General features: G+C 32.7%; 2 long non-coding RNA genes across 2 annotated transcripts in view; both read right to left on the bottom strand.

The window, feature by feature from the left end:
* LOC143242975 (uncharacterized) overlaps positions 1–23966 on the bottom strand; it is a 78255-nt gene that overhangs the window by 44642 nt on the left and 9647 nt on the right. The gene's annotated exons all lie outside the window — the stretch shown is intronic.
* Positions 887–22649, bottom strand: LOC143243083 (uncharacterized). Its single transcript, XR_013023860.1, has 6 exons — positions 21827–22649; positions 13603–14400; positions 12942–13056; positions 10685–10713; positions 9506–9581; positions 887–1016 (listed from the first exon to the last, which is right to left on the bottom strand). It is a non-coding gene; the product is annotated as an uncharacterized LOC143243083 (long non-coding RNA).

The following is a 23966-nucleotide window of genomic DNA, read 5'->3' as shown; positions in this document are numbered from 1 at the left end:
ACTATGAAGTGGTTGCTATAAAGTTATGGTTTATATACCAAAAACTGTGTAAATGTTTAAAAGCCAGTCGGTCTACATTGGTTACAAAAACATAAGTAGATGATATTTTCACATTCCTCTAATTTGTTTATAGCAGTTTCATCGCACATATCTGATTTCGAGTTGTAATTGATAAATGTGAGAGAAAAAACTTCAGTTAAAAGTGCTTGGTAACAGATGTGGTGAGAGCCTTTAACAAATAAACAATTTAATAAAGTTGTGTAAGTCTCACGAACAATAGAAGATATAGGGATATGATAATTAAACGAAAAATCTAAAGTGTTCGACATGGATCAGAAATAATTATTCGTTTCTTTTCTGCCTTAAGAAGTTGTTTATTTTGTTTCATTATCAATTTTGAAAATATTATTATCTTTGAATTAATTATAGTGATTAATAGAAATGTATTTAACTGCGTCAGTGTGTTCCAGATAAGATGGCTTTTAAATGTTACATACTTCGTGTGAATAGAAATTATATTTCATCAATTTAGATACATTATGTTGTAAAGATAAGTAAATATGTACAAATTATCGACACTCGTATAATTTTAAAATTAGCTGAATAATTATTATACAACGTTTTAGAGTACATACATTTAAATGGTATCTATTGCAGTCGTCGACTTGCCACACACAAATCCTATACATATGTTTGGGCATATCCAGAGATAAATAAATCTAATTCACATAAAGGTATGAGAGACAGCGCAAAATAAATGTCACGCAGTAATATGATATTCCCTATATTTATTTGAAGTATAATCGACCATTAATACGATGTAGAATGAAAAACAAAACGTTAATAGGGAAAACAGCCATTTATATCCTTTACCTTGCGATATTTCTGAGATACTATCACCGAGAATTAAGTTTTGGAAAAAGGTGGTGCCATATTATTTGTTTCACTATTTCTTCTGACTAATTTATGGTAGTTTCGTCAATTCGCGGCTGAACGGTGCTGCTTGGGAAAGCAACCTAAAAAAAGGAGAATAGACCCATTATAGTGCTATATCGATTATATTTATATTTTAGATATATTTTCTTTTAAAATATAAGATTAGTAGTCTGTGTGTGTTTTATTATAGCACAGCCCAATAAGGTTATTAGTTTAGTCGATCGCGGGAATCGAATCCCTGATGTTAGCGTTGTAAATCCGTAGACTTATCGCTGTACCAGCGGGAAATGGTAGGGTATGACATGACATACAATAGAAATACAGAAGTGTTACACTTCATATCGCGTTAACTCATCCGAAATACGTAAAGATTTATATAAAAATGAAGCTATCTAATATCGCAACACTCAATTTAAATACTCAAAAAGTTACAAAATGATTCACATAGTACCATGACACTCATTAAATTCATGAATATTTGTAAAAAGTACATAAAATAATGTGATACTTACCCTAAACTCGCGAAGACTTACGCGTGTATTAATACACATAATATCGCGATACTCATCGTAACTAACATACAAAAATCCTGTGCCTTATACCATATCACATAATTTAAGATAGTGAAAATTTATTAAATTAGTACATCATATATCGTGATTTTGCTCAATTTTATAAGAAAGCTTACAAAAATAGTACACCTTGTATATGCATTAGCAATTAGTGCGCCGAAATATTGAAAAGAGAAAAAATTTGATTTGATTTCATTTTTTTGTTTATCCATAAAAGTAAAGGAGAAGTTATCTTTAATCCAGTATGTAATTTATACATAAAAGTTACCTTACTCCAAGATACGGGTTTAAGCGTTAAAAATTTAATAATATAAATCTAGTTATAAATTATATGGCCAAGCGTTTAAGGTGTGCGACTCGTAACCTGAGGGTCGCGGGTTCGCATCCCGGTCGCGTCAAACATGCTTGCCCTCTCAGCCGTGGGGTGTTATAATGTTACGGTCAATCCCACTATTCATTGGTAAAAGAGTAGCCCAAGAGTTGGAGGTGGGTGGTGATGACTAGTTGCCTTCCTTCTAGTCTTACACTGCTAAATTAGGGACGGCTAGCACAGATAGCCCTCGAGTAGCTTTGTACGAAATTAAAAAATAAACAAACAATATAAATTATAATTGAACGCATATTTCGAGTAGCTTTGTGCGAAATTCCAAAACAAACAAACAAACAAACGCATATTTTAAACTCCTGCAATTCAAGTTTATTTATGATATATTTAACACTAGATGGGGCAACAATCGAGATCGAGTTCTCATCGTGCCATACACGATAGTTGTCTTCGTAAATGTAATATTACGGTTCAATATAAATTTTACAAATAACCTTGTTAAACGTTACCCTACCTGAACAATAGCTTTCAGAACGTTAGAAAAACACTATTAGAGCTAAAGGTAGTGAATTTATTTCTAACGAACCTATTTCACTATAAAGGGTTTAGCAACAGATTTCAGCGTATGTAGCGGGTAGTTTGTGAAGTTAGGAAGAAAAGAATGAAATTATGATGTTACATTAGAACATAGATGAAAGATACAACTAACGAACGGAGAATAAAGAGGAATAGCAAAAATGTAGTTTTTGTGGTATATGTATGGGTTAATGATGTAGGTAAAGGTAGCAAAGAGAAGGTAATTAATATATAGAAGGGTTAAAGGTATTTAAAGATTGTTTTTTTTTGGAATTTCGCACAAAGCTACTCAAAGGCTATCTGTGCTAGCCGTCTCTAATTTAGCAGTGTAAGACTAGAGGGAAGGCAGCTAGTCATCACCACCCACCGCCAACTCTTGGGCTACTCTTTTACCAACGAATAGTGGGATTGACCGTCACATTATAACACCCCCACGGCTGAAAGGGCGAGAATGTTTAGCGCCATGCAGGCGCGAACCCGCGACCCTCGGATTACGAGTCGCACGCCTTACGCGCTTGGCCATGCCAGGTCGCTATTTAAAGAAGGAATTCACAACTTCAGGAGTATTACCCGGAATTAACTGTCGGTATTAAATTATATGTAATTCACTAGGACAAATGATAGGCTTATACTGATATGTAAAATGAATAGATTGATTGGTTGAACTTGAAGGATCAATTCAGTGTATAATGAGATCTCTTTGGAATGGGTGGTTTACATTTAAATAGCATATGGACTGGTTTGTCTGTTAAGACTGTTAGCTCGGATGTAAGAGAAAGACAAGAGTCACTAAAACATGAAGAGAGCCATGATAAACTAAATGGAAAAATAATAAGAGGCTGAGAAAACTTGAACATAAAAAGTTGGTATGAAACTTACAAGAATAGGCTTAATTGTAGTATTGTAATGCTAAAAGTACAAGTAATAAAATTGATAACTTTAGAGTGCTGTTAGGAACATAAGATTTTGATATAAAGGGAATAACTAAGATATGTTTAAATGTAGATGATTTTGATGACAGAAATTTCTTTGAAATACAGGGTTGCTGGCTATTTAATTGAAATATAGTATTAAAAATCTGGGAGAAGTTACTTTATATGTAAAATATGAGTTACTTCCTGTTGGATTTGAGGATATAAAAGATAATAGCCATGACACTGAATCCATTTGGATTACTATCAGTGGATATAAAGGAAAAGTGTAGTGTTTTGCTGCATGTAGAGATAAGGAAGTAAGAGAAAGTTTAATTTTTATCTTGTTTGAAGATCTCAGAATAATTTTTGGTTAGAGAACTTACATTTTGGCATCTTTCTTCATAAATGATTTGAACATTTACTAAATACTGTAAAAGTTGTTTTTCGAGAAATGACCAATAACTGGAAAATTCTTTTATCTATTATCAACTTTAGTGGATCAGTGATAGAACCAAATATTACCAAAATAAATAAATAAAAAAAATTTGAATATAGTTAGTTCAGGTGTACTTCTGTATACATTTTGTTTTGCTATCAAATTTATATTTTGGTATACTTACCTTTGTAATGAGGTATCTCAGTTTCATTATTTTCTCTTGGTAAAAGAAAAGGCAAAGCTAATTGCAAGATGAATCTATATTTAGTATTAGACAGCAATGATTATGAAGTTAAGAGTAAGATCTAAGTCCATACTAGTGACATCTTCAAGATTAAGCTCTCCTGTTTAGCTAGTGTTTAATACTTAGTGAATGATTGTTAATTTTGTGCCAATATTTTGCTGTGATTATATCTATTAAACACTTCATTATCGCTACTATGATCATATCAGTAGGATTATGTTAGTTTCTAATGTGCTTGTAGTGTCCAGTGAGGTAGTGTTAGTTTACAGACTTAAAGCTCAAACTCTGTTTTTCAGTTCGATGCATTAGACACAACAAAAGGTTTCGCTCTGAAGCAAACAATATATTGAGATAATATTTTGTACTAAACATTTTCTTAATATTACTGTAACCATACTACTATCATAATGTTTGTCCAAATTTTACTTATAAAGTTCAGTGAATGTCTTTCCTTCCAAAAAGTAAAAGCTGTTAAAGCTTTATTATGAAAAGCTTAGTAGCATTTAGCAAAAGTACCTTAAGCTTAAAAATAAAATTTCCCCACTCTCCAGAACAATAACATTTTATTAATTTGTTTTCAACAACACAAAATTTAGATTTTCCACAGTATGTTCGTCCACATGTCTTCAGACTTGTTTGTGTTTTCAAAATTTATTTAGTTCTAATGATTTCAATGATTCAAAATCACGTTCGGTTTTTTAATACAACAGGCTTCACCGTCTTCACTCGTGAAATATGTACATGTCATGAATAAAGATAAATTCGGATGTTGTTAGTCAAGAAAAATCCCATGAGTATGGTATGGTGTTAAAACTAATCTGGGACAATAACATAACTTGTGAGTTATAAAAAGTAATTATCTATCACTGTATTACTCTGTGCTTTTTGTTTTTTTAATATATCTGTCTAACCGCTTTTTTTTTATCCTACTCCGATTTGGGAGCACCTTTCAGATGTTGGGTGCACCACCCACGGATCAAATTTTAAACTTTAAGTATAACATAATTATAAATGTATACTAACAGTTTTACTCAGAAATATTTTAGATTCTTTAGTTTTGTAACATTCATTCAGTGCACGTCACAAAGAAGAATTTACACCAATTCAGACTTTCATGTTTGTTAACATGTAAACTGACGAGTTTCTCCAGTACACAATCTACCTATTGTTTTTTTAACTACTAATTCGAAATCCTGTGATTATATTTGTTAATTAATTTTCATTTCTTCACATACTAATTACTCATGTCTCGTTTTTTGTACAAATTTCTTAGTGGTTTACTGACAACAATCTTTTTATTTTCTCTTGTATGATATTACAGAATGGATCTGCACAACAACCAATTAAGGCCGGCTTTGAAAGTAGCTTCAGACAATATTTGAATGTGATTGGACATAGAACATTATTTACTACTTGTTTTATATACATCGTGAACAGTGGTGTCTGTCCGTCCGTTCATTTCTGTCTCCTGTTTATGACGGCTTCACTTTTCGCGCTGAGTTTGAAATAGAGGATGAAGTCAAAGTTCAACATTAACTTTTTAAATAGCAATAGAACAGGTGTGAATAATGTTGACAACAAACAGGATATTCTACATTAACATGTTATGAATTAATAACACTGTGATTCACATATCAACATGTGACATGTTATTGTTGGGTGGTTCTTAGTAGAATACTTTCTGTACAAAGATGGAACATGAGACATAGAAAACCAAAACCCATTTAACACACTTACTCTGGAGTGTCACACAATAGTGTCGATAGAGATAGTGAATTTGAAGATCTACACTGTTAAAACAAACAGTCAAACTATAGACCAACACTGTTCAAAAACAGAGATTGAAACTGAAAACCAACACTGCTAAAACTGACGCCGAAATTAAAAATACTAACTGTTTAACATACAGTGAAAGTGAAGACCGACACTGCTGAAACAGTCATTGAAGGTGAAGACCAACACTATTCATACAGAGTGAGATTGAACAACAACACTGTGCAAACCGTCAGTGAAACCGAAGACCAATAATGTTGATAAAAATCAGTGAAATTGAACACTTGGAGAGTGATTAATAAAGATATGTTTATATAAATAAAGTATAGGTAGCACCTGGAGAGTGATTAATAAAGATATGTTTATATAAATCAAGTATAGATAACACCTGGAGAGTGATTAATAAAGATATGTTTATACAAATCAATATAAAAACAAGAATTATTTCATTAAAAAAGTAAGTGAAGAATAAAGTTATTTTGCTGAGAAATGAAACTAATGTCCGGAGATCACTGATTCCTGGATCAAGATTAATTCAGAAACGTTGAACAGTGTTTAGCTTGGTAATCCAATATGTTTCTATGATGTTACTGAACTAAATCTTTATATATCACTTCATCAATTATACTGGGCATTCCCAGATTGCTACTGAAGATGAATGGTACACCTTTCAAAAGCACTAGGATTACAAGGGTTTCTATTTCAGTTTTATCAAGACTTCTTGGACCTACGTGTTTTTAGTACATCATGATTATAGTCTTTATCGTCTTACGAGAACCACTATTATAACTATTAATTATTTTATAGCCAAGGAATAATTGTGTTATAACTGTTAGTATTTTTCATCCTATCAGTTACTTTTATATCCTACGAATAAACTTATTATATCAGGTTGTCCACAAATAAATGTCGTTTTTCAGTTGCGAAGTTTGGAAAAGTATAAACCATTGTTGTTTGTTTTTGAATTTCGCACAAAGCTACTCGAGGGCTATCTGTGCTAGCCGTCCCTAATTTAGGAGTGTAAGACTAGAGGGAAGGCAGCTAGTCATCACCACCCACCACCAACTCTTGGACTACTCTTTTACCAACGATTGATCGTCACATTATAAATACAACTATGATATACATTTTATATAATATTTAGTAAGAGTTAAGTAAGCTTTTTAAAATACAACTATGATATTCATTTTATATAATATTCAGTAACAGTTAAGTAACCTTTTTAAAATACAACTATGATATACATTTTATATAATATTTAGTAACAGTTTAGTAAGCTTTTTATAATACAACTATGATATACATTTTATATAATATTTAGTAAGAGTTAAGTAAGCTTTTTAAAATACAACTATGATATACATTTTATGTAATATGTAGTAAGAGTTAAGTAAGCTTTTTAAAATACAACTATGATATACATTTTATATACCATTTACTAACATTCAAGTAAGCTTTTTAAAATGCAACTATAATACATTTTATATACTATTTAGTAACAGTTAAGTAAGCTTTTAAAATACAACTATGATATACATTTTATATAATATTTAGTAAGAGTTAAGTAAGCTTTTAAAATACAACTATGATATACATTTTATATAATATTTAGTAAGAGTTAAGTAAGCTTTTTAAAATACAACTATGATATACATTTTATATACCATTTACTAACATTCAAGTAAGCTTTTTAAAATGCAACTATAATATACCCTTTTATATACTACTTAGTAACAGTTAAGTAAGCTTTTTAAAATACAACTATGATATACATTTTATATAATATTTAGTAACGTTTAAGTAAGCTTTTTAAAATACAACTATGATATACATTTTATATAATATTTAGTAACAGTTAAGTAAGCTTTTTAAAATACAACTATGATATACATTTTATATAATATTTAGTAACAGTTAAGTAAGCTTTTTTAACATACAACATTGATATACATTTTATATAATATTTAGTAACAGTTTAATAAGCTATGATATTCATTTTTTTTTTATAATACAACTATGATATACATTTTATATAATATTTAGTAAGAGTTAAGTAAGTTTTTTAAAATACAACTTTGATATACATTTTATGTAATATTTAGTAACAGTTAAGTAAGCTTTTTAAAATACAACTATGATATACATTTTATATAATATTTAGTAACAGTTAAGTAAGTTTTTTAAAATACAACTTTGATATACATTTTATGTAATATTTAGAAACAGTTAAGTAAGCTTTTCAAAATACAACTATGATATACATTTTATATAATATTTAGTAACAGTTTAGTAAGCTTTTTATAATACAACTATGATATACATTTTATATAATATTTAGTAAGAGTTAAGTAAGCTTTTTAAAATACAACTATGATATACATTTTATGTAATATGTAGTAAGAGTTAAGTAAGCTTTTTAAAATACAACTATGATATACATTTTATGTAATATTTAGTAACAGTTAAGTAAGCTTTTTAAGATACAACTATAATATACATTTTATGTAATATTTAGTAACATTCAAGAAAGCTTTTTAAAATACAGCTGTGATATACATTTTATATAATATTTAGAAACATTTAAGTAAGCTTTTTAAAATACAACTATGATATTCATTTTATATAATATTTAGTAACATTTAAGTAAGCTTTTTAGTATACAACTATGATATACATTTTATATACCATTTATTAACAGTTGCTGAAATATTGCTGCAAACATAGTATTTACTGTACACATGGACCAAAATGTATAACTAAACATATTTATAAAAATATGTAACAGCTACATTTATTAGGTTAATTCCAAAACTACTTTTATTTATTATTTCATATAATCTGATAAAGGTACAGTAAATGTGCAGTGTTCAGTATTTCTGTTTAGTTACACAACAGTGTCAAACGTTTTTGTTTTTGACAGTTGCTGCTGATAGCGCTCTCTAGCAAGATATTATGTCAAAAACAATCTAGGACCGTTCCTATGATACTGAACATATAGTGCTAGCTTCTAAAATTAGTTTTGACTCTGATGGAATAAATCATTATTTAAAAATGAGGATAAACCATATTTATAATAACGATAACTGACAACATTGATCACATCATGTGCAAACAGGATTTTCGTGAAAACTATTAATAAAAGGTTAATAGTTATTTTCACTTATTATTAACTACGAGAAACATCTTGTGCTTTTTGTTTCTGGATTTGTCATTTAGAAATAACATATCCAATCAACAGGTAGATGGTCTCTATAGCCTCGAACCAGGCCACTAAGGAGATCCCTGGCCATAGTCCCTGTTGTCCACCAATGTTACTAAAGATTTCATTACTCTGAAACAAAATGTCTGCTTTATTGACATTTGTAACATGTTACATACGATATTGACACTGTAATTCATCATATGTCATATTTTAGTGACATTTGTAAATGATCAAATGTTACGTACATTATAAACATTTGTAATTCATCAATATATCACATACAATATTGACATTTGTAACTGATCAAATGTCACATACAATATTGAGATTTCTAATTAATCAATATATCACGTACAATATTGAGATTTTTAATTCATCATGTGTAGCGTAAGACCAAGTCGTATAAATATAATTTCATGTTTCATGTTTCGCTTGTTATTAAACACCCGAAACTAATGAGTTACAGAAATATTCTGGTTGTTTTCGTTAGAAAAAAAAATCAAAAAAATTTGAACAAATAGTTTTACCTGATACTTAGGCTGCTGCCTGTAGATTATGTGATCTAACGTTTTGTAGAACACACGAAGTTTGGCGAAGTTCTCACTAAAACGATGAACTTTTATTTCAGTGCAATAACCAAATATTAGCGTCCAAAATTTTAATTAAATACAACCAAAACGTAAATGTTTGTATACATATGTAATTACTCACGAGTCTTATAATTTGTTGCATCTTTTAATATAATTTCTCAAAAAAGTTTTAGTTGAGACGCTAATTTAACCTGACAACCTGTTAAACTTAGAATTCGAAGATAACAAAACGTAAGGAGAAAAAGCTGAAATGAACATTTCAATTATTTCACATTAACCTGTTCAGTGCCGTAAACGAGATAACTCGTCCAAGCCGATCGGTAACACAGTGCCACGGAAAAGTTAATTCGTTCTCAATAATGCCAAACTTCAATGCTAGATTTCAGAACCATACATGCATTTGACCTACTTACAAATTATTTCACTTTCGATCCACAATAACGTTACAAAAAAGTTACAAAATGAAGAAGCATTAGAGTTGTATTGTAGCAGCTGAAATACTTGGCAGTCTACAAGTTAATATATATGAAAATTGATTATCTACCGAAATAATTTACTCATATTTATGTAGCCATACATATAGATGGATTTTCTTTCATAGTTTTTATCCAAATCGTCACAACCTTTATATATTATTTGAAATAGAAATATAATATGCATTCTTACTATATATTACACAGATATATGTACAACCATTTTCTTTGCAGAAAGCCCTCTTGTGTTTTTTTTCATCGAATAACACATCAAAACTGTTTCCGTAGTTAAAGTAGGAACTTTCAACTAGTTGATTTTCCACGAACACTCGAGTGTTATTGACAAGAAATATCAACAGGTTCATGCTTATCATAAAATTACCCAATAGTCTGAAATTTAGTGAAATTCTTGAATCAACAAGAAGCGCACGTTATCATATGAACTCATCAAAACAGAATATTGAGTTATGACAGAAGTATGACATAGATGGCGATACGTACTATGATGCAAGGATTATGATAAATATTAAATAAAGAAGCATAGCGAACACGTAGAGCTTTTAATATCTAAAACATTAAAAGTAATTAAATATATCCAAGTCTGTTCATATTAGAAAAACCACAAACGTTTCAAGTAACTTACTTTGAAAAGGTCCAACTTTGACGCAAACCCTGTAAAATAAATGCACGTTTGTAATATTTTCAGTGGATAATATCATGGTAATGGTTCAACTAACAATGGATAAATATGAGTGGCATTGTTTTGCTCACTTACGTTAATTGCTACTTACAATAGATTAATCACCTAAACTTTTATTAAAACTGTCTCTAAATATAATCGAAATGCTTAAATAATGTGTATTTTATTAAATACACAGGCTTGTGATGGTTTTATTCTTTTGACAGGTTTACACGTATTATGATATTTCCTGTACGCTGAATCTGAAAATCACATCCATTTTCTCTGTCACTTATAAATTTTATTATCATAACATGTATTGTTCCGTAAGTGAGTCATTTTCATTGAAATTGCGTCGTATTTTATTATGCTTAAAATATTGACAACCACTGGCTACGTACACATTTCTTTGGCCAGGTGGTTAAGACACTCGACTCGTAACCCGAGGGTTGCAGGTTCGAATCCCCGTCGCACCAATATGTTCGCCCTTTCAGCCGTGGGGATGTTATGATGTTACGACCAATCCTAGTATTCGTTGGTAAAAGAGTAGTCTCGGAATTGGTGGAGAATGGTGATGACGAGCTGCCTTCCCTCTAGTCTTACACTGCTAAATTAGGGACGACTAACGCAGATAGCCCTCGTGTACCTTTGCGTGAAATTTGAAATAAACCAAACAGGTTTCTTTAGATAAATCGCCAAGTGAAAGTCTCATTGGTCGTTTTACAACCCAACAGAAACACACCCTTAGTATATAAACGGTTAACAGGTCACAGAATTTGTTTAAGGATGCACTTTGACATTAATATTTCTTTAGTGCCATCAGTGAAGAACAAAGGGAAGGTTTGATGAAAGCATCAGGGAGATGGAGAGGAGGTAACCGGAAAGGTGAAACATTAGCATGATGGCTAATTGCTATTAGTCATTTAAACGAGACGTTCCGGACACAATATATAAAAGAAAAACCACAACGCGTACTTCTAGACCAGAAGATGTGGAGTTCGTACAAAATTCAGAATAAATGAAGAAAGATATTTGTTTAACATCAATGTTTTTAAAAGATATTTGTTTAACAGCAATGTTTTTAAAAGATATTTGTTTAACATCAATGTTTTCCCCTTTTCTTTCGTTTGTTTATATTTTTGTTAATAAACAAAATAATAACAAATGTTCATTGTGGTAAACGAAATAATAATTTGATTCAAGTAAGTTTTATTTCTTCTCTATTTGTAGAAAAAATCCTTACATGATAGAAAAAAAACAAGGATATTATTTTAAAAAATCTACGTAGTTGAATAAAGGAAAATCCGTTATCAAAACAAAAACAACTTTAATGAAGTTTAAATTCGCAGGCCTGTAATATTGATCGAACAAAAGCACGTGGACGAGATTCTCTGTTAAAAAGTCTGTCGTGGCTCAATGGTCAACATACCATGTTGTAAGAACCTGGGGTTTGAAACATGGTAAGATCACACAATTTTAAATATGAATGCGTTTTAAAGTGGCAGCTAGTCTTGTTACTCAGTTAAAAGAACTGGATAAAACTTGTGGTGGCGTATGTTACTTTGTTTATTGCTAGCTTTTCTCTCTACCCAGGCACCAGGGGGTTTTCTAACTTGGTCATTTAACCCATGTGCTTACAAAGTATCTTTCAAGTTGTAGATTAAAATTTCAGTTCATCGTCAAAACACCTGAACGTATTAAGTACTGATGATGAAAAAGGTATATTAGTCTGTTTGTTTCAGAACATCCTTTTAAAGTTCACAAGGGTTATATGCGTGGCCATCAGTAGCTTTAAACCATGAAATATTCTTGTCTGACCGAACGATTGTATTTAACCACCATTCCTCTACTGGTTACAGTATAGCGGGGCAACGGGACAGAAACCACGAATGGTCGTCCCATATTAATAAGTATAAAAACTGTGCTTATGTAACGTTCCACAGCGTATCTCACAAACGTTCTTAAAACACACACAAACTGTGATTATGCATACCATCTACAATGATTTTCACCTACTGTACAGATCTAGGTAAACGTATTATTGTTATCGTATTAAAACGTATGTTTAAGGAACTAATTTATATTGGTCAGTTTTTTCAAACTTTACCGAAAACATCCCAGTGTCTTTTGAAATTCCAGGAAGGTCAAACGTCCGAAGTAAAAATTACATTTGTGATTAACACAGACAAAGACAGATACCAAAACATGTGGATTCACTTACACGTCTCGAACCTGAGTTGCTCTGGACTGTTTCCTGTGAAGGTTCTGGAAACTCTGACTCGTTCTGCTTGTTCAACAACATTGATGACGACAAGATCATATCAAACGTAGACTTTCTGAAAATAATATATGTAGTGATTAATGTACATGATCCATATAATAATGTTAAAATCCTGGATTTGATCCCCACAGTAAGTAGCCCATTTTGCACCTTTGCGCTTAAACAAAGAAATATTTTTGACCAACAGCCGATATAGTTCACTAACAACAAACAGTACAATAAATAAATTGGAGTTCCTTCAACAATCCATATGCTATATTATATATGTAAAAACGGCTGGTTTGGGTTGAGAAAATTTTTTATGTAAAGGAGCGAACAACGTCATCATTGATCATAAACCACATTAAACTAACACAGGTTTATTGGCTACATTCACTGTATTACTGGTTGCTTATACAGGTTTGTTAGTTAAGTTCACTGTACTGTATGTTACTAATACAGTTTTGTTTGCTCCGTTCACTAAGCTACGGGTTTATGAATTATATAACATCTAGTGCTCTATAATGGAAACTGACTCTGTGATTCTTTTAACTTTTACAATAAGTATTTTACTCATTAAAAGATATCTCAAAGTCTTATAGATCGTTTCTTTTCAACTTACCCGTTCAGGTTGCACACAGTGACAGCAGGAAACTCCAACTCCAAATTGTTCTCCACGTCCAAATTGACAATGACGGGGTACTCCAAATATGACGTCACGTAGCTGATGCTATGATAGATGCAAAATCCAATACACAAGCAGAAAACGAAGACCCAGATGCAACGACGACAAACAGTCGGTGACTTGGCAATTTGAGAAACCCCTGAGAGTGAAGACTGCCCGAATAGGTATTTACATCTCAAATACCATTTTCGATGGCTACTGACGTAGGTTCTATCAGTTCGGCTCCTGAAGACATCTCAGCTGCGGAATTCTTGATTGTCGAGTTTAAATTATTGTCCAGTTCATCCTCTGGGGACTCATTTATCACAGAAACATTATGTGAAGATTCTTCTTCCTCCAATCTTGTTACTGTTCCTATTGTGAAAAAGAATCAGCCCCTGAATCTCTATTTGTCTAATTGTGTTTAATAACTATTATTAAGTTCTGAGGAATTTTTTCTTCCGCGCATTATTATCACACGTGATAATTCTGGAAAATAAAGTTGGTTTGAATTTTGCACAAAGCTACACGATCTTCCCTAGACGATTCTAATTTGTAAAACTAGAGAAAAGGCATTACTAACCACTATTGTGTTACTCTTTTACCTAAGAATAGTGGAATTGACCGTAACATTATAACGTCTCTACGGCTGAAAAGGTTGGCATGATTTGTGTGGTCGAAATTCAAACCCGTGACTCTCAGATTACGAATCGAGTGTCTTAACCATCTTGAGATGCCGGGCATGGGCAATAAAATCTGTTGTTAAAATAGAAACATTTACTACAGTAATTATCTTCTACAATAAAATCTGTTGTTAAAATAGAAACATTTACTACAGTAATTATCTTTTGCAATATCTGTTGCTAAAATAGAAACATTTACTACAGTGATTATCTTCTACAATACAATATGTTGTTAAAATAGTAACATTTAATACATTAATTATCTTCTACAATACAATCTGTTGTTAAAATAGAAACATTTACTACAGTCATTATCTTCTACAATAAAATCTGTTGTTAAAATAGAAACATTTACTACAGTAATTATCTTCTACAATAAAATCTGTTGTTAAAATAGAAACATTTACTACAGTAATTATCTTTTGCAATAATATCTGTTGCTAAAATAGAAACATTTACTACAATAATTATTTTTTACAATAAAATCTGTTGTTAAAATATAAACATTTACTACAGTAATTATCTTCTACAATAAAATCTGTTGTTATGAACATTTACTACAGTAATTATCTTCTACAATAAAATCTGTTGTTAAAATATGAACATTTACTACAGTAATTATCTTCTACAATAAAATCTGTTGTTAAAATATGAACACTTACTACAGTAATTATCTTCTACAATAAAATCTGTTGTTAAAATATGAACACTTACTACAGTAATTATCTTCTACAATAAAATCTGTTGTTAAAATAGTAACATTTAATACAGTAATTATCTTCTACAATAAAATATGTTGTTAAAATATGAACACATACTACAGTAATTATTTTCCACATGTTTCCAGTGAAAAAAATAAAATTAAAGAAGCTGTTCTAAACCTAACTGTTTCAAGTACGTATCGCTGCTTTATTAAAACGTAAAGAAATAAGAAAAGGTTTTTATTGATATCAAACGAAACATAGTTCAATACATATGTTTAGATGAAAATAGAACTACACAGAAACACGTTGGAACTGTAACACATACGTATATATCCAAGTGAATACCATATGACGTATGTCTAATGCGAGTTGGAAATCTGATTTGTTGCCCACTAGGCCACGCCAGATCCATTTATTTGTTTTATACTGATATATGATACGGAATGTTGAACCTTATTTAAGTTGGATTGGTGACCACTTTAATTTTGCAGTGTCCTGCAATACACATGGGATAGGGACATTTTGTTTTAAGTATTATTTAGGTCATCGGTCGATTATTTACTGAAACTGAGAAAAAAGTGTATGTATTACATGATGTATTAGTGTATTTACCGAAGGGTACGTATAAGGCTTCTCATTTGTGACGGCATGTTATATACACTGTGTGGTACATCTTATTACATTAAATTACCCAGAAATACTGTTTTAATTTTTGGTTTATAATTATAAGTCTGAACGTAAGAGCAATATATATATATCTATTTAGTATCAGAAGTTAAACGCACTTTATAACGATAATGGTGGCTTGGTTTACTGAGGTAAGAGGAATATGTTTCGTGCCTTCATTTATTTCGGATTAACTATTTCATTTATCAATTGTTTGATATTTCTGTTATAAAGAAATGAAAAGAATCAGAGGCTAGAATGTTGAAAATTTATGATTTGTGGATAACATAGCTCAGCGTCCTCTACATATTTATTCTATCTTATGTAAATATAATCTATTAGATGCGTTTCTTAAACATAAACAGCACGTGAAATAATCCTAAATTACGTTTTGTGATTTACGTATTATACATAACGGTTCAAATACACGACGATGGCCTGTAAATACTAAAACTAAACCCTAAACTAATTACCCATAATTCAACATCAAAGCAATAAACATACATAGGCTAGCATTAAAACTTTGGCCAAGTATATAATGTGAATTAACCTGATCTAACTTGTATTATACAACGTCACAAAATTAAAACTTTTAATTTAGGATGTATTGATTCCCAGTTGGGTTACCTCGCTATTAACGACACTTTTGGTCATAATCCAAATATTACCTCACGAAATACGGCCAGAGAAGAAAGCATAGATTATTTTAAATACTTATACAATACTAACAACACAAAACAATCAACATTAAACCAAGTGCAGACAGAGCAACTTTTCTATCTGAAGAATATCATAGTGGATGGTCTTGTGGTGTCTTGAATATATGTGCAAATAACGTTTTTAGAAAGAACTTAACTCAGGAGAATAACCCACGCAATGCACCAAACTTAGAACTTTTTGATCTATTTCTTACGGTTTTTTAACGTTACGCCAACATCATGGACATACGAGATCTGTTCAAAAAATACGCGGACTGTTTGAATTGCGCGGCTCCAGTTGGTTCCAGGGGAATCCGCTTGGTGTTGCTAGGTCTTCAGCAAGCTCCCTGACAGTCAGACGTCGATTTGCCCGCACCAGGGTGTTGATTTTGTCAACGTGTGGGTCGTCAGTTGACGTGGAAGGACGTCAAGGACGCTCATCATCTTCAATGGACTGTCGACCATCCTTAAAACGTTCATGCCACTTGAAACATGCCGTACGCTTCATAGTAACATCACCTTAAGCCGTGTTAAGCATTGCAAAAATATCAGTCGCAGATTTTCCAAGTTTAACACAAAATTTCACAGCAAGTCGTTGCTCCTTCAGGTCATTCATTCTGAAATCCGCCAAACTAAAAAATCGCACTTTACTTGAAACCACGTAGCTAATACACAAATGAAGATATCTGCAATCGGGAAATGGCGTCGTAATCAGCTGATCTGTGCAAACCCAGCGACACCAAGCGGATTTCCCTGGAACTAACTGGAGCCGCGCAATTCAAACAGTCCGCGTATTTTTTGAACAAACCTCGTATATTACACTGTGACTGAATTACGTGTGAAAATTTTAAAATAATTTTAGGTCTAAAGTAGTTTGTGAATCATTAAGGTCAGGCGGTCTTTAGCTATAAATAGACTTATTTAATGTAAAGGTCGAGATCTGAAGATCCTATAGTGATGATAGATAAACTGTTAAATGAAATATTGTGACCTTTGTTTTAGAATGTGTACGAACGGTTGAGTGGTTGGGTTTTAGTTGTAGATGGTTAGTTCTGTTATATACTCCTAAATGTCCACAGACACTAGTTTTTAAGTGTCGTTTAGTTTTGTCAATGTACGTGATCTTACAGTCGCTATTCGGCCCGGCATGGCCAAGCGCGTTTAGACATGCGACTCGTAATCTGAGGGTCGTGGGTTCGCATCCGCGTCGCGCCAAAAATTCTCGCCTTCCCAGCCGTGGGGGCGTTATAATGTGACGGTCAATCCCACTATTCGTTGGTAAAAGAGTAGCCCAAGAGTTGGCGGTGGGTGGTGATGACTAGCTAAATTAGGGACGGCTAGCACAGATAGCAATCTAACAAACCGAGTAGCTTTGTGCGAAATTCTAAAACAAACAAAGAGTACAGTCGCTACACGTTCATTTATACATGAACCATGAATGTATAGGTTTAGGTATTTGGTCTTTGTACTGAAATAGGTGTTTGATACAGAGATTAGGTCTGTATTATATTGTATGTAATTAGGTGTTTGATACTGAGATTAGGTCTGTATATAATTGTACTGAAATAGGTGTTTGATACGAAGGTTATGTCTGTATATTATTGTACTGAAATAGGTGTTTGATACGGAGGTTAGTTCTGTATTTTATTCTAAACTGAATTTGAGGGTAGAAGGTTTTGTTAGAGACGAGAGTTGTTTTTTTTAATTAAAGGAAGGGAGATAATAAGGGAACCTTTGGGGACGGTGTGAACATTGGCTGATGCTTGAAATTTGTTGTAGGGGAAACTTCGTGTAGTATTCTTTATAGAATCAGTCGGATAACCGTTGTTTAAGATGTATTTACGTACAAGACAGTTTGTTCGTGTAAAATAAAATAATTATAACAAATTATATTTAACAATGACGTAACTTTTGTTCCTTAATTTTAAAAGGGAAGACTTGAAACATTTAAAACTGCACGTTTCGCATTCACATGATCTGCTTGCTGTTACAAGTATTAACTCTACGGACTGTTACGTGTAATACTGTTATAATAGAGCAAGGACTGCTGGCATACAAGGTTAACTTGAGGTTCCATCTGTCTTTCAGTAACGTCTGGAAACTTTCCAATAATTTCTAAATCGGTTTTGGATTCAAATATTTCTAAACTTATGGTAGGTCGTGCCCACATGCAAAGTGAAATAAAGCTGTGTTTTTAAATGGCAGTTTGAAGTTGAATGACATGCTTACAACCAATAAAGAGGAGAGATTTCTCACTATTCAGTTAGAGCCTGGAAAACGTTATACTGGTGTATGAATTTGAACCATGTGATAGAAAATAAAGCTTATTTCATTGTTCTCTTGAAGTGTACCTTATGGACAGCAAGTGTTTCTCTCCGTATGTGTACTTGTTGCTAAACTGTTAGATTGCATTTATATTTTGATGATATATTTATTAATTATATATAAATATATTTATTATTCTGCAGCATAAAAAATTACGGAAAAAATTTCTTATGTTTCTCTTTTAATTTATTACGTTTTAACAAGCAAAGATGCTACATGTTTAAAAGAGAAAAAAAAACCAACAAAATACTCTTAATAAAGAGGAGAAGGTGTCAAAGGCAGTCACATTTGACATATATCAATCTACAGTATTTCACCCTTGGTATAAAGTGAAGTATCATTTCACTGTACTTCTCCCATGGTATAAAGTGAGGTCTCAACCTATGGTACTTTGCCTTTACTATAAACTGAGGTATTAACCTATGGTACTTTGCCTTTACTATAAACTGAGGTATCAACCTATGGTACTTTGCCTTTACTATAAACTGAGGTATCAACATGTGGTACTTTGCCTTTACTATAAACTGAGGTATCAACTTACGCGATGGTTGGGATGCCTTCTCTCCAGTCTTACTCTGCTAAATTAGTCCTCGTGTAATTTTACGAGAAGTTCCAAAACAAACAAACTATCCTCAATAACGTTAAGTGTCCAGTTAAAGAAGAATAACAAACGTTGTGACACAGGGTGGTTTATTTCTAATGTTAACATGAATTTTCGTTCCATATATATTTTGAACGCATTTTGTTTTAAATTTATGACTAAAAAAAGACCTCGATCTCCAAAGATTCCTTGGTGTGCTAATTTAGCGTGTACTATCTCATGGTAAAGCCACATCGGGCTATCTGCTGACTCCACTGACAAGAATGGAACCGATGATTGTAGCGTTGTAAATTTGTAGACTCACCGCTCTACCAGTGGAGGACGTTAAGTTAGCGCTTGTAAAGATCACCTAAATGTTGCCCCCACCCCGTGATATCTGCAGACTTGTACTGCTAGAAACAAGGTTTTAATATCAGTGATGACGAGAAAACCAACTTGTAAAGAAAAATATATGCGTAAAAACATGTGGTTTAAATTTTCGCAAACTAAACGAGCCATTTTCACATATATATATAATGTTTCAATATCCGTGTTGAGGAAAGCACAGAAAGACCATTGTGTAGCTTTGTGCTTAATAACAACAACAACAAGTGAATGTTTAATTTTACTGAGAAAGGATTGGTTTGGTTTCTTGTGAATTTCGCGCAAAGCTACTCGAGGACTACCTGCGCTCGCCATCTCTACTTTAACAGTGTAACATTAAAGGGAAGGCAGCTAGTCACCCCCCGCTAATTTCATGGGCTACTCTTTTACCAACGAATAGTAGGATTGACCGTGAGTTTATAACGCCCCCACAGATGAATGGGCTAGCATGTTTGAGTGACAGGTATTAGAACTCGAGACTCTCAGATTGCGACTCGAGCGTCCTAAACACCTCATCATTCAGAAGTGTGTGTAAAGTGAAACGTTGAATATCCAGTTAAAACAAACTTAGTGCTATAAGACTGTCACACCAAACATGCTCGCCCTTTCAACCGTGAGGGCGTTATTACGTAACACTTAATCCCACATTTCGTGGGTAAAAGAGTACCCCAAGAGCTGGTGGTGGGTGGTGATGACTAGCTACTTTCCCTCCAGTCTTAGACTAATAAATTAAGTACGGCTAGCGCAGATAGCCCTAATGTAGCTTTAGGCGAATTTCAGAAACAAACAATAAGATTGTTTGCTTCCATTATTAAAATGTTTAAATATACACTACATGAATTATTTAAAAATCTAATTTATTTTGAATATTAAGCGCTAATCTGAACTAGTCTGACAGGGTAATTTTTTTATTCACTTGGTTTCAGCCAATCAACAGTGAGAAGCCAATTTCGACTTAAGCATCTAAAAAGTAATGTTAACGTAAGTAATAACTTGTTGGTTTATGTTTTGCTGTCAACTTACTGTAAAGCTAAGTTGATTTAGATTTAATTTCTATGAATTATCTTGGTTAGTTCTACAGTGATGGTCAAATGTTATTTAAAATAAATAAAATTCTGTCATTTTATTATGAAAATTGGTTTGTTTTGAATTCCGCACAGAGCTACTCCAGGGCTATCTGTGCTAGCCGTCCCCAATTTAGCAGTGTAAGACTAGAGGAAACGCAGCTAGTCATCACCTCCCACTGCTAACTCTTGGGCTACTCTTTTACATACGAATAATGGGATTGACCGTCACATTATAACGCTCCCAAAACTGAAAGGGCGAGTATGTTTGTGTGACGGGATTCAAACCCATCACCCTCGGATTGCAAATCAAGTACCTTAACCACCAGGCCATACCGGGCGTATTATGAGGATACATTGACCATCTGTGAGTAATCAGAGTAAAAAATATATTTAATATTATTTTACCTACTTATAAATGACTTAGTAAAGCACAACCAGTATAATGTACGTTATATACCTATATATATATACATAAATTATATTTTACGTAACGGTTAACTTCATTGAGGAGAAATTATAAATAATTTTAAAAAGAGGGTAAAATGAAAAAAATATAATATTTTATCACAGAATAACTAAAAGTATTTAACATATAATATGAAAATATGTTAATTTGTTATTTTGTTTATGGGTCTTTATGTAGTTAAGCACATAACTATTCAATGGGCTATCTTTATTACGCCCACCCTGAATGTTAAAACCTGGTGTTAGAAAAATAAGCCTTCTGGCTTACCACTGAGACAGTGGGAGCTTTATTATTACTAGTACGGTATAAAACTTGACAATCCTTAATTAAAATAAGCCTTCTGGCTTACCACTGAGACAGTGGGAGCTTTATTATTACTAGTACGGTATAAAACTTGACAATCCTTAATTAAAATAAGAACCCTGGTTCTTATCCTGTTGGTTAATAAATTCGTTTTGATTTCAGTCATGGATCTTGTATAAGAAAAAATTCCAATGTTTAAATCAGTGAATATGTTCGTATTACATCTCAGTCTAACTAAAATAACCTTAAAAGTTGAATAAGGTTTGTCATATCTATCAGGAATTTGGTTAAGGCCAAGCACCCTACCTTCTGATTTTCATTTTCTCTGGTCAACCAGAACTTCTCAATACTGAAGAAGTTACTCTCGATTCAAAGGATCTTTGAAGATTGTCAGTGGTAATGAGACAGCCATGATTAACCATTTAGATAGGACCTCACGAGAGAACAGATCAGCTGAACTCAGCCATTTCTGGCTTTTCAAGACTAGGTACAGACAACAAAATTTTCTTAACCTGGTTTCTGATCAGCCAGACGGTGGCGACTCTCTCAGGACAGTAAGTGACGTCTTCAGCTACACAGTAAACCATTTCTCTCTGTCCACAGAGAAGAATTGAATCCCGGTTTATAGAGCTGTAAATTGATAAACCTATTACTGATCCACTGAGATATTGTTTCGCTTTAAAACTCAACCGATTTCACTTAGAATTCAACAGGGTTCTTAGTTCTTTCCAATATATCAACACGACCAAAGTAACCAGAACGATCTATACAGATTAGCTCATAACGAGATTTCCATTTCAGTTGCTAAAGGAACATTTCTCGATCCATGTTTCATATTTTAAAAATATAAATAGCATTGAGTTTTTCCACATATCCTATGTGTTGCTAATTCCTATCAGGGCGTTAATAGAAACGTCCTATTAAGGTTAATAGCAACAGTAAAATCTAAAAGCACTTAAGAGAGGAAATGTGAGTTAAAATGAAATTTCGGTTGGATATTTACTTCCTTATTTTGTTTTGAATTTCGCACAAACTTACAAAAAAGCTATTTGCATTAACCGTTCCCAATTTAGCAGCGTGAGAATAGAGGGAAAGCAGCTATCCGTCCTTACCCATCGCCAAATCTTGGGCTACTCTTTATCAATGAATAGTGGCATTGGCCGTAACATTATAACGCTCCCACGGCTGTAAAGGTGAGAACTTTCGGTGGAATGTGGATTAGAACACAAAACCCTCAGAGTACGAGTCAAACACCCTAACCATCTGGTCATGCCGGGCTGGACAATCACTACCCAACAATCATTCAGTTCTGGAACACCACCTACTCATTTATCTCTTAACTATTCTTTGCAGTTTCTCACTGCCTGGTAGAAATAGAGGTTCATATCCTGTTGTATACGGACGTTTAATTTATGTGTGAATTAACAAAATACCAATTAGACACTTCTAGTTAGCTACGGTGGGCGTTACCCTAATGTTGCTGATAATAAATAAAACTACAGTATGGTGTTCTCAAAGCGTGTCCACCTGGTGTTGTATTAAAGAACAAGACATATAAATTGCATTAGATTGATTATAAATGAAGTTACATAACCAGATAACAATCTGTACGAAAGTACTGATGATGTGCAGTTGTTGTTACATGTAACTTATAAACGTTTTAGAACTGACACTAAGGTACCAATGATGTATGTCAGTTGTCGTTACATATCAGTTATAAAAGTGAATCTGTGGCACAAGGCATCAGTTGTATAGATTAGCTGTCGTTACATCCTAATTTCTGACACAATGCACCAATGGTGAATATTAGCTGTCGTTACATGTCGTTTGTGACACAAGGCACCAATAATATAGTTCAGGTGTCGTTACACGTTAGTGTGTGACCTGTATTACACTCAGATTACCTCATGACCATACTGTACCGGTAGACATACACTTTGTCAACAGTAACGAGATACTTCTCTTTCTAACATGACAGAATGCTTGGTGTGACCTGTATTACACTCAGATTACCTCATGACCATACTGTGCCGGTAGACATACACTTCGTCAACAGTAACGAGATACTTCTCTTTCTAACATGACAGAATGCTTGGTGTGACCTGTATTACACTCAGATTACCTCATGACCATATTGTGCCGGTAGACATACACTTCGTCAACAGTAACGAGATACTTCTATTTTTTACATGGCAGCATGCTTGGTGTGACCTGTATTACACTCAGATTACCTCATGACCATATTGTGCTGGTAGACATACATTTCGTCAACAGTAACGAGATACTTCTCTTTCTAACATGACAGAATATTTGGTGTGACCTGTATTACACTCAGATTACCTCATGACCATACTGTGCCGGTAGACATACATTTCGTCAACAGTAACGAGATACTTCTCTTTCTTACATGGCAGAATGCTTGGTGTGACCTGTATTACACTCAGAT

This window comes from Tachypleus tridentatus, unplaced genomic scaffold (genome assembly GCF_004210375.1).
Source record: "Tachypleus tridentatus isolate NWPU-2018 unplaced genomic scaffold, ASM421037v1 Hic_cluster_2, whole genome shotgun sequence".
NCBI lineage: Eukaryota > Metazoa > Arthropoda > Merostomata > Xiphosura > Limulidae > Tachypleus > Tachypleus tridentatus.
The sequence above is the reverse complement of the archived record's forward strand: the minus strand, read 5'-3'. Positions and strand labels throughout refer to the sequence as shown.